The following is a 15,689-nucleotide window of genomic DNA, read 5'->3' on the forward strand; positions in this document are numbered from 1 at the left end:
TGCGCTAGGGCCATATGGGATGGTTCATCAAGCGCCAGGATGTATGGTCGCTGGTGCTGCGTCGCAGCGGTCAACGTGTGCCATGGAGCTAGGCAGCCAAGGGAAGAAGATGAGTCCCTAGCCATCGATCGGCTAACGAATGTCCTGGAAAATAGTGCAGGGATGCCCTTGGTCAAGTAATCAGGAAAGCTAGGTGAAAGTCGCCTAGAGAAGGGGTGAATAGGCGAAACCTGAAAATTATAAACTTTGAACACGCGCTTTACCCGGGGTTAGGGTTAGAAATAAATAATAGTGAATTTGGAGTGCGAAAGATAGTTCTTCTTGCTATGAGTTGCTCAATTAATGCGAATAACTTTGGGAGCCAACTCAAAAGATTGTGAGCAAGAGAACTTTAAAGGGGAGAGGGAAGAAACAAATCGAATGATGAAGATCAACACAAATGGACAAGGTGATTTGTTTCTCGAGGTTCGGTTCCAAAGAACCTACTCTCCGTTGAGGAGGCCACAAAGGCCGAGTCTATTTCAACCATTTCCCTCTCTCGATCGGTCACTTAGACCGGTTGCGTGCTTCTTCTCAATCTCATGGGTCACTAAGACCCCGCAAGGATCACCACACAATTAGGTGTCTCTTGCAAACTTTACAAAACACTTAGAGAGTTTAGAGAGAGAGATGAAGAAAGCAACCAAGCAGCAAGAGCAACAATTGAAACACAAATCACCCTCTCTCAAGTCACTAAACACTTTAGATCACTTGACTTGATTTTGGCACTTGGAGAGGATTGGAGGCTTTGAGTGTGTCTTTGGAGTGTATTGGTTGCTCTTGTATTAAATGTACCGAGTGGAAAGCTTGGATGGCTTGAATGGTGGTGGTTGGAGGGTATTTATAGCCACATCCACTATTCTAGCCGTTGGGTGAGTTCTCTGTCGATGGGCACACCGGACACTGCATTGTTCGCTGTCCGGTGAGTGCCACGTCAGCCGATCGTTAGGGTTTGGAGTTGTTGACCGTTGAAGTCGTCTGTCCTTTTGGTGCACCGGACAGCCCGGTGGCACACCGGATAGTCCAGTGCGATCTGACATCGTAGACTGTCTTCTGACTTCTGATGCTTTAGACTGCGGCGCAGTCGACCGTTGGGCGAAGATGACCGTTGCTCGTGGTCTCACCAGACAGTCCGGTGCACACCGGATAGTCCGATGAATTTTAGTGGACGAGCGCTGAGAATTCCCCAGAGTGGCCAGTTCGCGGAGTGCTCTAGCTTGGGCACCGGACAGTCCGGTGTGCGACATGCTGCAACAAGTCTATTTTGCTTCAAACTTGTAGAATTGCCCCAAGGTCTTTTTATTTGTATGTGTATATGAACTTTATGCACCTGTGATAATATCAACTAGGCAAACTAGTTAGTCCATAAGGTTTGTGATGGTCATCAAACACCAAAATAATAGTGAATTCGGAATGCGGAAGATAGTTCTTATTGCTATGAGTTGCTCAATTAATGCAGATAACTTTGGGAGCCAACTCAAAAGATTGTGAGCAAGAGAACTTTAGAGAGAGGGGAGAGGGAAGAAACAAATTGAATGGTGAAGATCAACACAAATAGACACGACGATTTGTTTCTCGAGGTTCGGTTCCAAAGAACCTACTCCACGTTGAGGAGGCCACAAAGGTCGGGTCTATTTCAACCCTTTGCGTCTCTCAGTCGGTCACTTAGACCGGTTGAGTGCTTCTTCTCAATCTCACAGGTCACTAAGACCCTGCAAGGATCACCACACAATTAGGTGTCTCTTGCAAACTTTACAAAACACTTAGAGTTTAGAGAGAGATGAAGAAAGCAACCAAGCAGCAAGAGCAACAATTGAAACACAAATCACCCTCTCTCAAGTCACTAAACACTTTGGATCACTTGACTTGATTTTGGCACATGGAGAGGATTGGAGGCTTTGATTATGTCTTTGGAGTGTATTCTTTGCTCTTGTATTGAATGTAGAGAGTGGGAAGCTTGGATGGCTTGAATGGTGGTGGTTGGAGGCTATTTATAGCCCCATCCACTATTCTAACTGTTGGCTGAGTTCTTTGTCGATGGGCACATCGGACAGTCTGGTGGTGCGCCGGACACTGCACTGTTCACTGTCCGGTGAGTGCCATGTCAGCCGACTGTTGGGGTTTGGAGCTATTGATTGTTGAAGTCGTCTGTCCTTTTGGTGCACCGGACAGTCCGGAGCAATCTGCCATCGTAGTCTGTCTTTTGACTTTTGTCGCTTCAGATTGTGGCGCAGTTGACCATTGGGCGAAGCTGACCATTACTCGTGGTCTCACCGGACAGTCCGGTGCACACCAAACAGTCCGATGAAATTTAGTGGACGAGCGCTGAGAATTCCCGAGAGCAGCTAGTTCGTGGAGTGCTCCAGCCTGGGCACGGGACACTGTCTGGTGCACACCAGACAGTCCGATGCGCCACAGGTTGCAGCAAGTCTGTTTTGCTCCAAACATGTAGAATTGCCCCAAGGTCTTTTTCTTTGTATGTGTATATGAACTTTATGCACCTGTGAAAAGATCAACTAGGCAAACTAGTTAGTCCATAAGGTTTGTGATGGTCGTCAAACACCAAAATCGATTATAGAAAATGTTGAGGCCATTTCCCGTTCACTAGGGATAGATTACCTTACCCAAAAGGGGCAAGCGGGGAGGCGTCGCTGCTAGAGTATAGGGAGGTTCTTGGGTCGAACTGCTGCAATGGCAATTTGGACGAGGGATTCCTATGCTTCCTTCATCCTGAAACAGTAGTGGGTATTCTCGAACTAGTGGAACTTTGAAAAGTCCTCGTAGTGCTACCCTGCTTAGCTACCTCGGTAGAGGTGTATGGGGTCCGATCAACCATGTGGAAAATGGGTAACGCGACTTGTGGGTAAATATGTGCAACCTTTACAGAGTGTAAAACTGGTATATCAGCCGTGCACACGGTCATGAGCGGCTCGAACACTCACATGATTAACTTATGGAATTAAACTCAATTTGTTATTGCATTGCATTGTGGGTGTTATTATCAATTGTGATCTCTTATGTAATTGGGTTGGTATCTACTTTTACCTAGTAACTGCTAATAAATTTTTGACCAACTCTAAAAGCAATGCTCAGCTTTAACCATCTCCTTTGGTAAGCCTTACACTTCACATGAGCTCCCACCTTTGGTGAGTTCATACACATTATTTCCCACAACTTGTTGAGCGATGAACGTATGTGAGCTCACCCTTGTTGTACTCACATCCCCCAGGTCAAGGACAGGTACCACAGGATGAGGCACATGAAGGATGCTGTGATGAGTTCGTGAGTGGTCCAGGTCATCGTCTCCCAGTCAACTATGGTTGCTGGATCGTTGTCTTCGTATGATGTAATTATTTAACTATTTTGTATAGAACTTTGTTATATATTAAAGATGTGACATTCGTTTCTGTACCATGAGTCATCATATATGTGAGACTTGATCCCAGCACACTTGGTGAAGTTCGTGCCTGGGTTTTGGTACCCCCTAAAATCCGGGTGTGAGAGAAGTGGTATCAGAGGAATGTTGATTGTAGGATGAAACCTAGATAGAACTGGATAACCCTTACCTACTTACCTTGCTACTCTGATTCATTCTAATTTTTTCTTAATCTTTTCTCATCTATTGTTGCTTTACTCTGATTATTCTTACCTTTTCTCTTCCAAAGACAAAAGTGGATTTCACACTTTGAAATCATGTACCTAAAGTGACCTTTAGGAATAGGAGACCTAATCTTAAGAACAAAAACAAAACTATTTTTGTAGATATCTATACGCTTGGATGCTTGTTCTTATGATAACTATTTGATTTGGTTCTTTGATCGAGTGTGATGAGTTGTGGAGTAATGTCCATAATTGCATCTGCATATACATCTAGGCATAAAAAATGTTTATAAAATAAGTAAACAACCTATATTATTCCCCAATAAAATGTATCTAGTATCAGATTCATCTCATCTTAACAAATTCTATCTTATCCTTGAAAATTCATCTTAAAAGCATGGTCGTCCCGAGACACAAAATAACAGATCAAAGCTCTGCCTAAGATCCTTCAGTTTATGACCAGCTATTAGGCTATCTATTCTACCTACTAAATTATTCCCCCTTGCAAAACTATCTTACCATACGTCTCTAACTCAAATGGTTAATACCAGGAGGGGAGGTGTTTATCTACCCGCACGAATTCGTCGAAGAAGGGCTGTAGCTAATCCGGAACCAGAAATGAATCCTCCTCCGAATTCCTCGCCTGTTGATGACGTGACTGCTGCTCAAATGTGATTATTACAATAAATGACTAACACGATGACAGAAATGCAAGCACAAATCCACCAAGAACGACAGGAAATGCGGCAAGAACATCAGGAAATGCGCCAAGAGCGGCAGGAACGACAGCAACTACCACCTCCACCACCACCAGCTCCGCCCAGGGATAAGCACCAAGAGTTATGAGTCATAAGCCACCTACATTCTCTAATTCCTCGGATCCACTACAAGCTGATGAATGGTTAAAGTCCATGGACAAGATGCTCAATATAGCTCAGTGCACTGACAGGGAGAAAGTGCTATATGCATCGGGTTGCCTTACTGGCCCCGCTGCGGATTGGTGGGATGCATACTGCGCTGCTCACGCTGCTGCAAACACCATTACCTGGGGCAAAATTCTCCACTCACTTCAGGAATTACCATATTCCTGCTGGTCTTATGAAATTGATATATCAGCCGTGCTCACGGTTATGAGCGATCTTGGGAGCTCCATTGATTAGAGACACATTGATCAGAGATACTTTGTTCAAGGATGATGATGAGGATAATGCTGGTTTCTATGGTGATTATGATTATGATTATGATTATGGTTTCTAGTATTCTTTCCGTTTGGAAAGAGTACTTTTGGGTTAACAACTTGGGTTAATGCTAAAACCTGGCTCTCTACTAGTAATAATTACCTAACCAACTAAAAGCAATTGTTTGATCTTAACCACACATAAAGCTAGTCCACTACAGTCAAACGGGACAATTGTTGAGTATGTTGATGTGTACTCACCATTGCTTTACACACCAATCCCCAGGTTGTCCACATTGCAACCACTGCTCAGGAGAAGATGAAGTCGTGGTGGAGGATTTCCAGGAGTTCCAAGAGTATGAGGAGTTCTAGGCGTGGGTTAGCGGCAAACCCCCAGTCGGCTGCCTGTGAAGGTCGTGTTTAGCTACGTTTTGTTTTCGCACTTTGATCTATGTTAATGACTATGTGGATGTCTCAGACATCATGATGTAATCATACTATTACCCTCTTTTATATTATTATTATTATTATTATTATTATTATTATTTGAGCATTGTGTGATGATGTCCGGTTATGTAATTGCTATGTACGTGAATTGCTGATCCTGGCACGTACATGCTTCACATTCGGTTTACCTTCTAAAACTGGGTGTGACATAAGTGGTATCAAAGCCGTGCTGACTGTAGGACCACTAACCTAGAGTAGAATGGTTGTTCTAAGGATTATAGACCCCTATTCTCACCTTGACCTTGGCGCCACTTCAAAAGTTGGTCATTTCAACCAATTCTATGTTCTATTATATATATTATGCCTTGTTGAAAATTTTGTTTTATTCTATTTCCTAATTTTTTATAGTCTACTTGTTGGTCGTATTAGTTCTGTTCTTACTCTTTTGCTTACGATGTCTTTTGTAGATGACTCGTCTTAGACACACAACATGGAAGTCAGTCATTTCTTTCTTGCCATCTTGTCTCGCGGAGTGTCCGCTTTGTCGCCTGGTGACTGGCTAGTCTAGCCATTTAGAGAGGTTGCACCACCGCCTGCACGAGGAGCAGGAGTGTCGACGACACGAGCTGGAGCAGCATGGCTCTTCTTCCTCGCCTCAGCAGAAGGTAGAGTCTACGAGGCGCTGCTCTCCTGTGCCCCCGCTGGAGGCACCCCCTTCACCACCATTGGGCGTCCCGACCTCTAGAGTAGCTACTAGAGGAGACCCCGACGACGGAGGCGACGACGACAGCAGCTCGAGCCACAACACCGACTGTTGGGGACTTGCTCTCAAATGCTATAAATTGAGAACAAGACAACACCAAAACAAGTTATTTGTTAATGCCCTTCGTACTTCTAAGCATTATTTCCCCAAGGATATAATGATCTTCGGACGAAGGTCATGAAGGACATACCTTCATCATCTCATCATACATATATGTATTAATATTAGCAACGAATGGAGCATGTAAAGCATAAGAAACAATGTAAATAATAACATTATCATATATATTTCTCAGTACATAATTGTAAGTTAACATAAGGACAATATTGAATAACATTTGGTGCCTTCAGCTTGACAGAAAACAAAGGTACGAGCGTGACGCAAAAGCAAATGCCAAATCAGCGTGAACAGTACGGGGGTACTGTTCATCTATTTATAGGCACATGATGCAGCCTGTGAGAAATTACATTCATGCCCTTTACATTTATTATTAACTCATGTACAATTCTATGAGGACTAGATAGCCTTTTCCCTATTTAAGTCGGTTCCTTTTTTCGCCATTTAGCCAAAGCTTTCTTGCACATAGCTTCGGGATTGACTCGACCTTCGTCCCGGTCATGCTTTCCGTACTATATATGCTTTTGACCCAAGTCCGAAGGTACCTGTTTATATATCACACTCGGAAAATATTGTTAAATCACATTTTTGAGGACCTTCGGAGAACGAAGGCCCCCAACAGTAGCCCCTCGCAATATTAATTTGTTTAGAATAACAAATTCAGATTGCGATATGGACGAAGGCCCTAAGCCGAAGGTCCGAAAAAACACCTTCCCTTTGCTAGAATAGCAACAGTCAATGACAGACGGGGCCCTCCAGCTTGGAGCGTGCTGGGCGTATAAATAGGATCTCACACTGCTTGCATTTGATACACTGCTTGTGCCATTTGCCTTATTTTCTCAATTTGTTAACTTGTGCTTACTTGCGCTTGATAGCTCTCAAGCTTTTTAGCTTCGGTATGAAGGACACATTTTCGTCATTTCCGAAGATAAGATGTCTCAAGACAAGAAGACAGTTGCTGAGACGAAGCTAGCCGAAGAGGAGAAGCTTCTTGAGGAGAAGACTGCTAGATTTGTTGAGTCAATAACGAAAACGAATACAAAGAAGATTACTAAAGAAATTCTAGAAGGCTTGTCTGAAGATACTGATGATAGTGACAACTATGATGTGGAGAGTGGGGGCGAAGACTCTGAAGATCGGCCCTGGCAACCAAGTCATGCAGTCTTCGGGAAATCAACTATCAAACAGAGTCATCTTGATAATATGAGAGGAAGGTATTTTCGAGATATGTCTATTGTGAGGGCTGATGCAGACAGAGTCATTCCTGCTCCCGAAGAAAACGAAGTTGTGATCTTTCGAAGCTTCTTCAAAGCTGGACTTCGGTTCCCGTTGAGCAGATTTGTGGTTGAAGTTTTGAAGACGTACCAGATTTTTCTTCATCAGATCACTCCTAAAGCAGTTTATAGAATGGGGATCTTCGTCTGGGCTGTGAGGAGTCAAGGTCTAGAGCCAAGTGTAAAATGTTTTTGCAGCATGCACGAACTTACGTACGAGACGAAGCCCTAGGGTAAAGAACAATATCATAACAATTTTGGGTGCTAAAGCTTCATTGCTCGTTCTGGCGCCAGCTACCCGGTGCCAACGTTTCAGAAGAGGTGGCCCGTGGCCTGGATGGAAGAGTGGTTTTACATGAAAAATGATTTGAAGGCAAGAGAAGATATTAAAGAAATCATCATGCGACCCATTTGGTCTCGCTTCGGCCTCCGAAAGCCGAAAGTAGAAATTGATGAGGCAGCCGAAGCATGCCAAAGGGCCTTCAGCACAGTTTGCTCTTTTATTGGGACAAGAGACATAGTTAAAGAACATGTAGCCTACAGGATACGACCACTGATAGACAACTGGGAAATGCCAAAAGAATCCATCACTAACCCTAGCGAAGGTGGTCTGGTTCGATTGAAATATACCTTCAGGTTTGGAGACCAGTTTATTGAACCAGATGATGACTGGCTGAAGTGTGTTGAAAATACTAGTGATGAGCTACTTGGAGCATACTCCAAGTCTAAAGATAATGCACTATCTGCGGTCTTTGGGAGCCGAAAAAAGAAAAGATTAAATAGGGTTTTTGATGCTATTGGATTTGTGTACCCTGACTATCGCTACCCGCCACGGGGGCAGAAAAGAAAGGGTGCAACTTCTGGAAAGGTTGCTGCTTCGGCTGCTCTAAGCGAGCCTACGCCGAAGAGGAAAAAGTTGAAGGTCCTTACCCACCGACCGCGCTACATTGTATCGGCCATAGTGCCTGAGTTTGGCAGGGAAACTTCTTCAGCTGCTATTCCAAAGGAACCAATTCCTTCACAGAAAGTTGAGGAACCGGCCACCTTGCCGAAGGCAACTTCAGCCAAGTTAACTGAGCCAAAAACTAATAAAGCTGAGGAATCAAGAATCGAGGGAACAAAAACATTAGAAGTTTTAAGCCTTTCGGTAGAAGTGACAATGCTGAAGGCACAAAAAAGGTCTTGTGGTGACTCCCAAGAGAAAAAGGATGGCCAATGTACTAGATGTGCTGGAGACGATAAAGGCTTCAAGCTCTACTCTAGGGAAAATTGCCAAGGCTTCGAAAGTGCAAATTGAAACCGAAACAAAACCGACCAAAGCCGAAGCTACAATGAGCCAGGCTAGCGTCGAAGCTGGGCCTTCAGAGCCTGCCAAGGAGAAACCCTTGGAAACTGGAGAAAAGGCACAGGAGGAAGAAGCTATAGAACAGATTTTGCCTGAAAAAGCTGCAGCTCCTACTCCCAAAGCACCTTCCGAAGACCTTGATTATATTATTCGACATGCTTCGGGAAAAAGATTATCTGAAGAAGAAATTTTTGAAGCTAAACACTATGCCCGAGAACTAAAGTACTCGAAAGGGGCCTTAGTGTTTAATGGTACAGATGAAGATGATTTCTTGTATTGCCTCCCAAACAGCAAAGAATTATCCGTCTGCCGGGAAATGGCCAGAAGTATGGGGTTTCCGAAGCTTGAAGCTGGCCTCTGTGCCATGACGAAGGACGATCTTGCGGATAGCCTTGCATACAATAGTCTGAAGGTACAAAAATTGTGAATTTTGAAGTTTATGAATTTTGAATTAGTCTTTTGTTCTTATGTTAATCCATTCATTCTTTTGTATAGGGCTTAATACTTAGCAACGTCTTAAGGGCACAAAAGAATGCTGCAGATGAGAGCTGCATTATTGCTCTCAACAATTTTCGAACAGAGGTTATCAAGCTGAGAAACGAAGCCTTGGAAAAAGACAAAATTATACTTACATTGGTGGACAAAGTAAAGGTGGATGAAGCTAACTTCAAGGCTCAATCTAAAATCCAAAGGAACGAGATTGAAAACCTTTAAAAACAACTGACTGAAGCCAAATTAAAATGCGCTGTTGCCGAAGCTGACCGAGATGCCAGTGAGTACTAGAAAAATTATTTTGAAAAAACAGTTGCAGAGCTTCGCTCATCAAAAGAAAGATGTTTTGAAAAATCTGTAGAATGCGTTAAAAAGATAAAAACTAGCTTCGCCAACGTGGGCGCGTACTCGAGCGAAGACAATTTCATAAGGGGCGATCCTGAGGGCGTAATCGAGTGGATCAGCGGTGAAGCCGAAGCTTTTGAAGAGATATTGAGTGACCGCAGGGACGTCTGTGCTTTTCTGGAGCGAGGGGAATTACAACTATTTTGGAGAAGGCATGGTGCGAATGAAGCGTCCCGATCCTTTGGGACTCAAATGTGATACAATTACTAGTCCCAGGAGGCTAGTAATCACATTCATTACTTCAAATAGTTACAGAGTCTGAATAATGTTATTACAATACCGGGGATACAAGCTCGAAAGTGAGCCGAAACAAAATAAAGCGCAGTGGAAGATAAAATAGCCCAGGCCACAGGCAGAACTGGGTGAAGACACAACCCCATCAATCAAGCATAGCAGAAAAGAAGTCTTCAGCTGCTGAAAAACATAAATAAATCTGGGTGAATACACTAGGTATTCCGCAAGCCCACCCGGCTCCCGTAAAGAGAAAGTGACATATATTGTACATGCTTATTGTGGTGGAGTTGAAGTCACTCATACTTTTTCAGAGAAAGGCAGTACTCAATAGTTAGGGTTTTCCCAAAACAATAGAAGTAACACTTGCTTGACTACCACTGGGCTTCCCGCTCCCGTGGTACTACTTTCTTTCCAGAACATACACACACATTTCCCTGTTCCCAGTTGTAGTAGAAAACACTAATTGTCATACCATACCAGACTCGTCCATACCAGTGGACACGGACTATTCGAATAGGTTTAGACTCTGCGCAGAGGGGTACACTTTACCCACTAGTCCGGCTCTGCGATCTCATGGCCAATGAGACCCGAATCCGAAACTCTTTCCTTCCTTGTACGTCCGAACCTTAATGGTTATACCGGAAGGAGTCAGGCCACCACCATGTCCAAACCGGACAAAACATTCCCCTTCCTTATCCTCCTGGTGCTACCCCAGCCTTCATAACCCTGGGGTGGGACCGTACGAGTTCAGATTGAGTGGCTGCCCACACAACCTCGAGTGGTTGTACTTTTTGGGAGTACAGGTAATGAAAGATGACAAACCGGTCCTTATATGAGAGGACGATCCTTCTGCTCACGCCTAAACCAGCTGAGCCAACACCTTAGGCCCTCCCCTAAACCAGGGAGTCCCTGATCATCCCACTTCACTAGGTGATGAGGGTGAGTACCCATCATCGCACTCTTTTTGGAAAACATTTCACTTATACCCCTTTTTACTTGTCCCATATCTTTAATCGAAATAATAGTTAATGCGGGCTCTCTCATGCTTACCATGCAATTCGATTCCCATCCCATAATCCAGGCATAGGCAGTGGTAGAGAGAAATAGGTAAATAATGCATCAAGGGAAGGATGGACTTGCCTTCGTCGAAGCTTTCCTGGCACAAAAGGTTAATCTCGGAGGGGTCGGGTTCCTGCCCTTCTTCCGGAGCTAAGAGTTCCGGAGGATCGGATCCCTCTTCCACTAATTAAAACATAGCCAAAAACAATACATCAAACATGGTGACTTTTGTGGAGTGTGCAAATTGTTATACTTTATTATTTTTGTGCCCTAATAATTTATTTAAACTATTTTGGGTGCATAAAATATCAGCATATAAGTATATATGGGAAAATGGGAAAAAGAAATGGGAAAAGAAAGAGAAAAAGGATTTCCTTTCCTTGTGGGCCGGGGGGGGGATTTTTGGCCCACATGGGCGCGGGCGCTCGCGCGGGCGAGGCTGGCGGCCCAGCTGGCCCAGCTGTGTGGGGGAGACGGCAGGGGACGGCGTGGAGGCGCGGGCCCACCAGCCAGCGAGAGAGGAGGGGGCTGACGGCGTTGGCGACAACGGAGGGGGGAAGGGGCTCGACCGGGGCCGACCGGCGGTGAGGATCCGCGGCGGTTCTCCGCCGTCGGTCCGGTTTTGCGACGGGGAGGCGGTGGCGGAGCATGAGTGGTAGATGAGGATCACAGGGGCGGGGCTAATTTCGCCTGCGGGGGCCTAGGGCGGCCGGTCCGCGGCACGGTGGCGGGCTTCCGCGACGGCGAAGCCGCCGGTGAGTTTTCCGGCCGAGATAGAGTGGGGAAGGTGGCGTGTCGTGAACGTGGAAGTGTGGCGGAACTCTTGGCACTATTTGATTGAATGGAAGGTCGCCAGGGAGGGAGAGGGAAGCTTACCGGAGCGGTGGAGGGAAGCACGGCAGCGCTGCTAGCTCGATTGAGCTCGGGGAGGTGTGGAGGAGGAGGCCGGGGCTGCTGTGGAGTGCTCGGGCTCGGCTGTCCCTTTTATAGGCGCCCGGGAGGGGGAGAGGGATGGAGGGGACGGCGAGCTCCGACGAGCTTCCATGATGGCGGGCATGGAGCAAACGGCGACGAGACGGCTCGGGCAGGCTGAGGATGAGGGGACGGCTCGGGCACAGTGGCGGGGTTGTCGCGGAGGGGCTGGCGAGCATTAATGGCGAGGCGACGAGGCGAGGGGTGCTCGGCGGCGATCGCGCCGGGGAGGGATGGGCGAGGGAGAAGGAGCTGACAGGTGGGGTCGGGCTGCCAGTGAGAGAGGGCCGCGCGAGAGAGAGAGGGGCGGGGCGCTGACGGGTGGGGTCGGGCTGTCAGCGGGCGGAAGTGGCGCGCGGTGTGGGCCGCCTGGGCCGGAAAGAGAGGGGAGGGAGGCGGGTGCGCGCGAGTTGGGCTGGAAGTCGGCCCAGCCGCGAGAGGGGAGAGGAAATTCCTTTTTCTTTTCTTTTTCTAATTCTTCCCTTTTTCTTTTCTACTTTTGTGACATTTTGTTTCTTTTTGTAACGCCCCGAATTTTGCAGTTGAATTTTTTTTCTTTTCTTTACTCGCCAAAATTCGGGCGTTACCTTTCCTTTTCTTTTTCCCTCGCTAAACCTTGACCTTTTCCAAAGTTCTAGCGGGATTCGGTTTGGAATTCCCGTATGTATAAAAACCCTAAATACTTTATGTTGTTTGATGCACCATGCCGAACCTTGCATTTCTTTTGATTGCTTTGAAAGTGCAAATGCATTCATGTAGAAAGATCGGATTTCGAAAATGTTTTCTTTCTCTTTTCTTTCTCTTTTCTCTCTCTCTTTCTCTCTCTTTTTTTTTTCTCTCTCTCCCGCGCCGTGGGCCGACCCCGGCCGGCCCAGCCGCCCCCTGGCGCCCCCCTCTTGGGCCTAGTAGGCCCAGCCGCCCCCCCCTCTTTCCCTTATCCCCTAACCCTCTCCCTCTCCCCCCTCATTTTCTCCCTCCCCACCCAAGCCGCCGCCCCCCCCGCCCCCCCGGTTCGGCCGCCCCTGCGCCCAGCGGCTCGGCCGCCCCGCCCCCTGCTCGGCCGCCCCCCTGCGCCGCCCGCGCCCGCGCCCCGCCTAGGGCCGGTTCAACCGCCCTAGGGCCGGTTCAACCGCCCCCCCCCCCTTCTGTTTTTTTTTATTTTTTTTATTTTATCTTATTTACTTTCTGTAATCATGATTACTGTATTTTAAGTAGGCTAATCACTGTTCATGCTATGGGAAAATAGGAAGTTTAATTTAAAATTCCGTTATGCTATTGATGCACGTAGTTAATTGTTTACCCTGTGCAATGTTGATCAACTAAAAGTGATTAGGTTTCCATTAGTGTATATGTAACAGAATTATTTTGTTAAAAACCAATGGTAATTGATCGTTAGCGCATAAGATTTAACCCCCTGCGAGACCTTTCCCGTTTCTTTCTAACCATAACAAATGCGTTATCGAATGTCATACTTGATGCATATTCGCTTTATTTGTTATCTTGTATGGTGTACTGTTCTTTTGTATTAAATATGTGGATGTATGTATGTATGTTTGCGCTCGCATAGAGAACGATCCGGTCGAAGAGCCCGAGGAATTCGCAGGAGAAGCCCCTGAGCAGCAGTCGTTTGGTGGAGGCAAGTGTCCTTTGACCTATCTATGTCCTATTCATTCTTTAATTCACCCCCCCGCATTACACATTTATACCTAAGGATTGACTAGCTTTTGTTATCCATGTCCTTGTTTACCTATTTGGGTCGGATTATTACTACTTAGTCTGATGCTATTGCTCAACTCTAATCAATGAACATGATGTGATTATCTATGATACGCTGTTTTCCCGTTCTTCTTTATGATATACTTGTGGTTTTCAAGGGGACTCGAGCGGTTTCTCGAGTGCCTCTCCGTAAGGACCTGTTCTATGGATGACCGCCCGGGAAAACAGTGCAACCATGAGGGTGGAATGGGGTGCCCTTAGCTGAATAATTAGAGGATCCGGGGTGTAGTTCACTTAGCCGTCGTGCCGTCAATGGGGCTCGGTGTATGCGGCTCGCTCTGCCAAGTTTGGGTTCGCCCCTTGGGGAGGAGTGCGGTGCATTTAGGAAACCTAACGGGTGGCTACAGCCCCGGGGAATCTTTGTAAAGGCTTCGTAGTGATGCCCTGCTGGATCACCTTGGTAGTGATCAATGGAGAGTCATGATCTCCGGGCAGAATGGGAATCACGGCTTGTGGGTAAAGTGCACAACCTCTGCAGAGTGTTATGAAACTGATATATCAGCCGTGCTCGCGGTTATGAGCGGCCAAGGGAGCTCCAATGATTAGTGGTACTTGATCAGAGACATTGTGGTACAGGTGGTTATGAGATTGATGGTTCTGGTTATGGTTATGGTGCTGGTAAGTGGTATTCTTTCCGTTTGGAAAGGATACATTGGGTTAATAACTTGGGTTAATGCTAAAACTTGGCTTTCTACTAGTAAGTAATAACCTGACCAACTAAAAGCAACTGCTTGACTTATCCCCACATAAAGCTAGTCCACTACAGCCAAACAGGATACTTGCTGAGTATGTTGATGTGTACTCACCCTTGCTCTACACACCAAACCCCCCCCCAGGTTGTCAGCATTGCAACCACTGCTCAGGCGAAGATGAAGCTGTGGAAGGAGACTTCCAGGAGTTCCAAGATTACGACGAGTTCTAGGTGTGGGTTAGCGGCAACCCCCAGTCGGCTGCCTGTGAAGGCCGCGTTATCTACGTTTCTTTTCCGCACTTTGATTTATTGTAAGAACTATATGGACGTCTCAGACGTATGATGTAATCGATTATTTCCCCTTATTAATACTATTTTGAGCACTGTGTGATGATGTCCATATTATGTAACTGCTGTGTACGTGAATAACTGATCCTGGCACGTACATGGTTCGCATTCGGTTTGCCTTTTTAAAACCGGGTGTGACATAAGTGGTATCAAAGCCGTGCTGACTGTAGGACCGCTAACCTAGAGTAGAATGGTCGTTCTAAGGACTATAGACCTCTGTCTCTTCCTTGACTTTGATATCCCTTCAAAAGTTGGTCCTACTGACCAAACCTATGTTCTACTATATACTATACCTTGCTGAAAATCATGTTTTATTCCAATCCTTCATTTACTTATGATTCATTACTTGCTGGTCATATTAATTCTGTTCTCACCCTTTTGCTTGCGATGTCTTTTGTAGATGGCTCGACTTAGACACACTGCACGAAAGTCAGTCATCCCCTTCTTACCCTCCCGCCTTGCTGAGCGTCCGCTTCGCCGTCCCGTGGCCGGACAGTCCAGCCACTTGGAGAGACTACACCACCGCCTGCGTGAGGAGCAGGAACGTCGACGACAGGAGCAGCGGAGCTCTTCCCTCTCGCTCCACCAGGAGATAGAGTCTGTGAGGAGCTGCTCCCCTGTGCTTTCTCTGGAGCCGCCCCCTGCACCACCACTGGGCGCCCCAGCTTCTGGAGTAGCTGCTGGAGGAGACCCAGACAACGGAGGAGGCGACGACAGCTCGAGCCACGACACCGACTTCTCTGCTAATCCTGAGCCGGAAGGATGGGTTGCTCGACCCATCACCCGCGACGCTGCTCGCGGGTGTCACTTCCATGATGCGCTCGACACCCTGCTACGTCGGGCATTTGACCGGCATACTTGGTCCGTCGAGTATCGCTGTGTGGTCTACCAGCATAGTCGCGGGGTCTACCCGGACCGCTGGGAGGCAACCTGCTTGGTGCGCTGCCCGG

The 15,689-nt window shown here is 46.6% G+C and overlaps 1 pseudogene; it reads right to left on the reverse strand.

Annotated features, from left to right (window-relative positions):
* Window positions 1-895: 895 nt before the first annotated feature.
* The window catches only part of LOC109942264 (uncharacterized), a 45,055-nt pseudogene continuing 30,261 nt past the window's right edge, over window positions 896-15,689 (reverse strand).

The sequence above is a fragment of the Zea mays genome, chromosome 9 (genome assembly GCF_902167145.1).
Source record: "Zea mays cultivar B73 chromosome 9, Zm-B73-REFERENCE-NAM-5.0, whole genome shotgun sequence".
NCBI classification, from domain to species: domain Eukaryota; kingdom Viridiplantae; phylum Streptophyta; class Magnoliopsida; order Poales; family Poaceae; genus Zea; species Zea mays.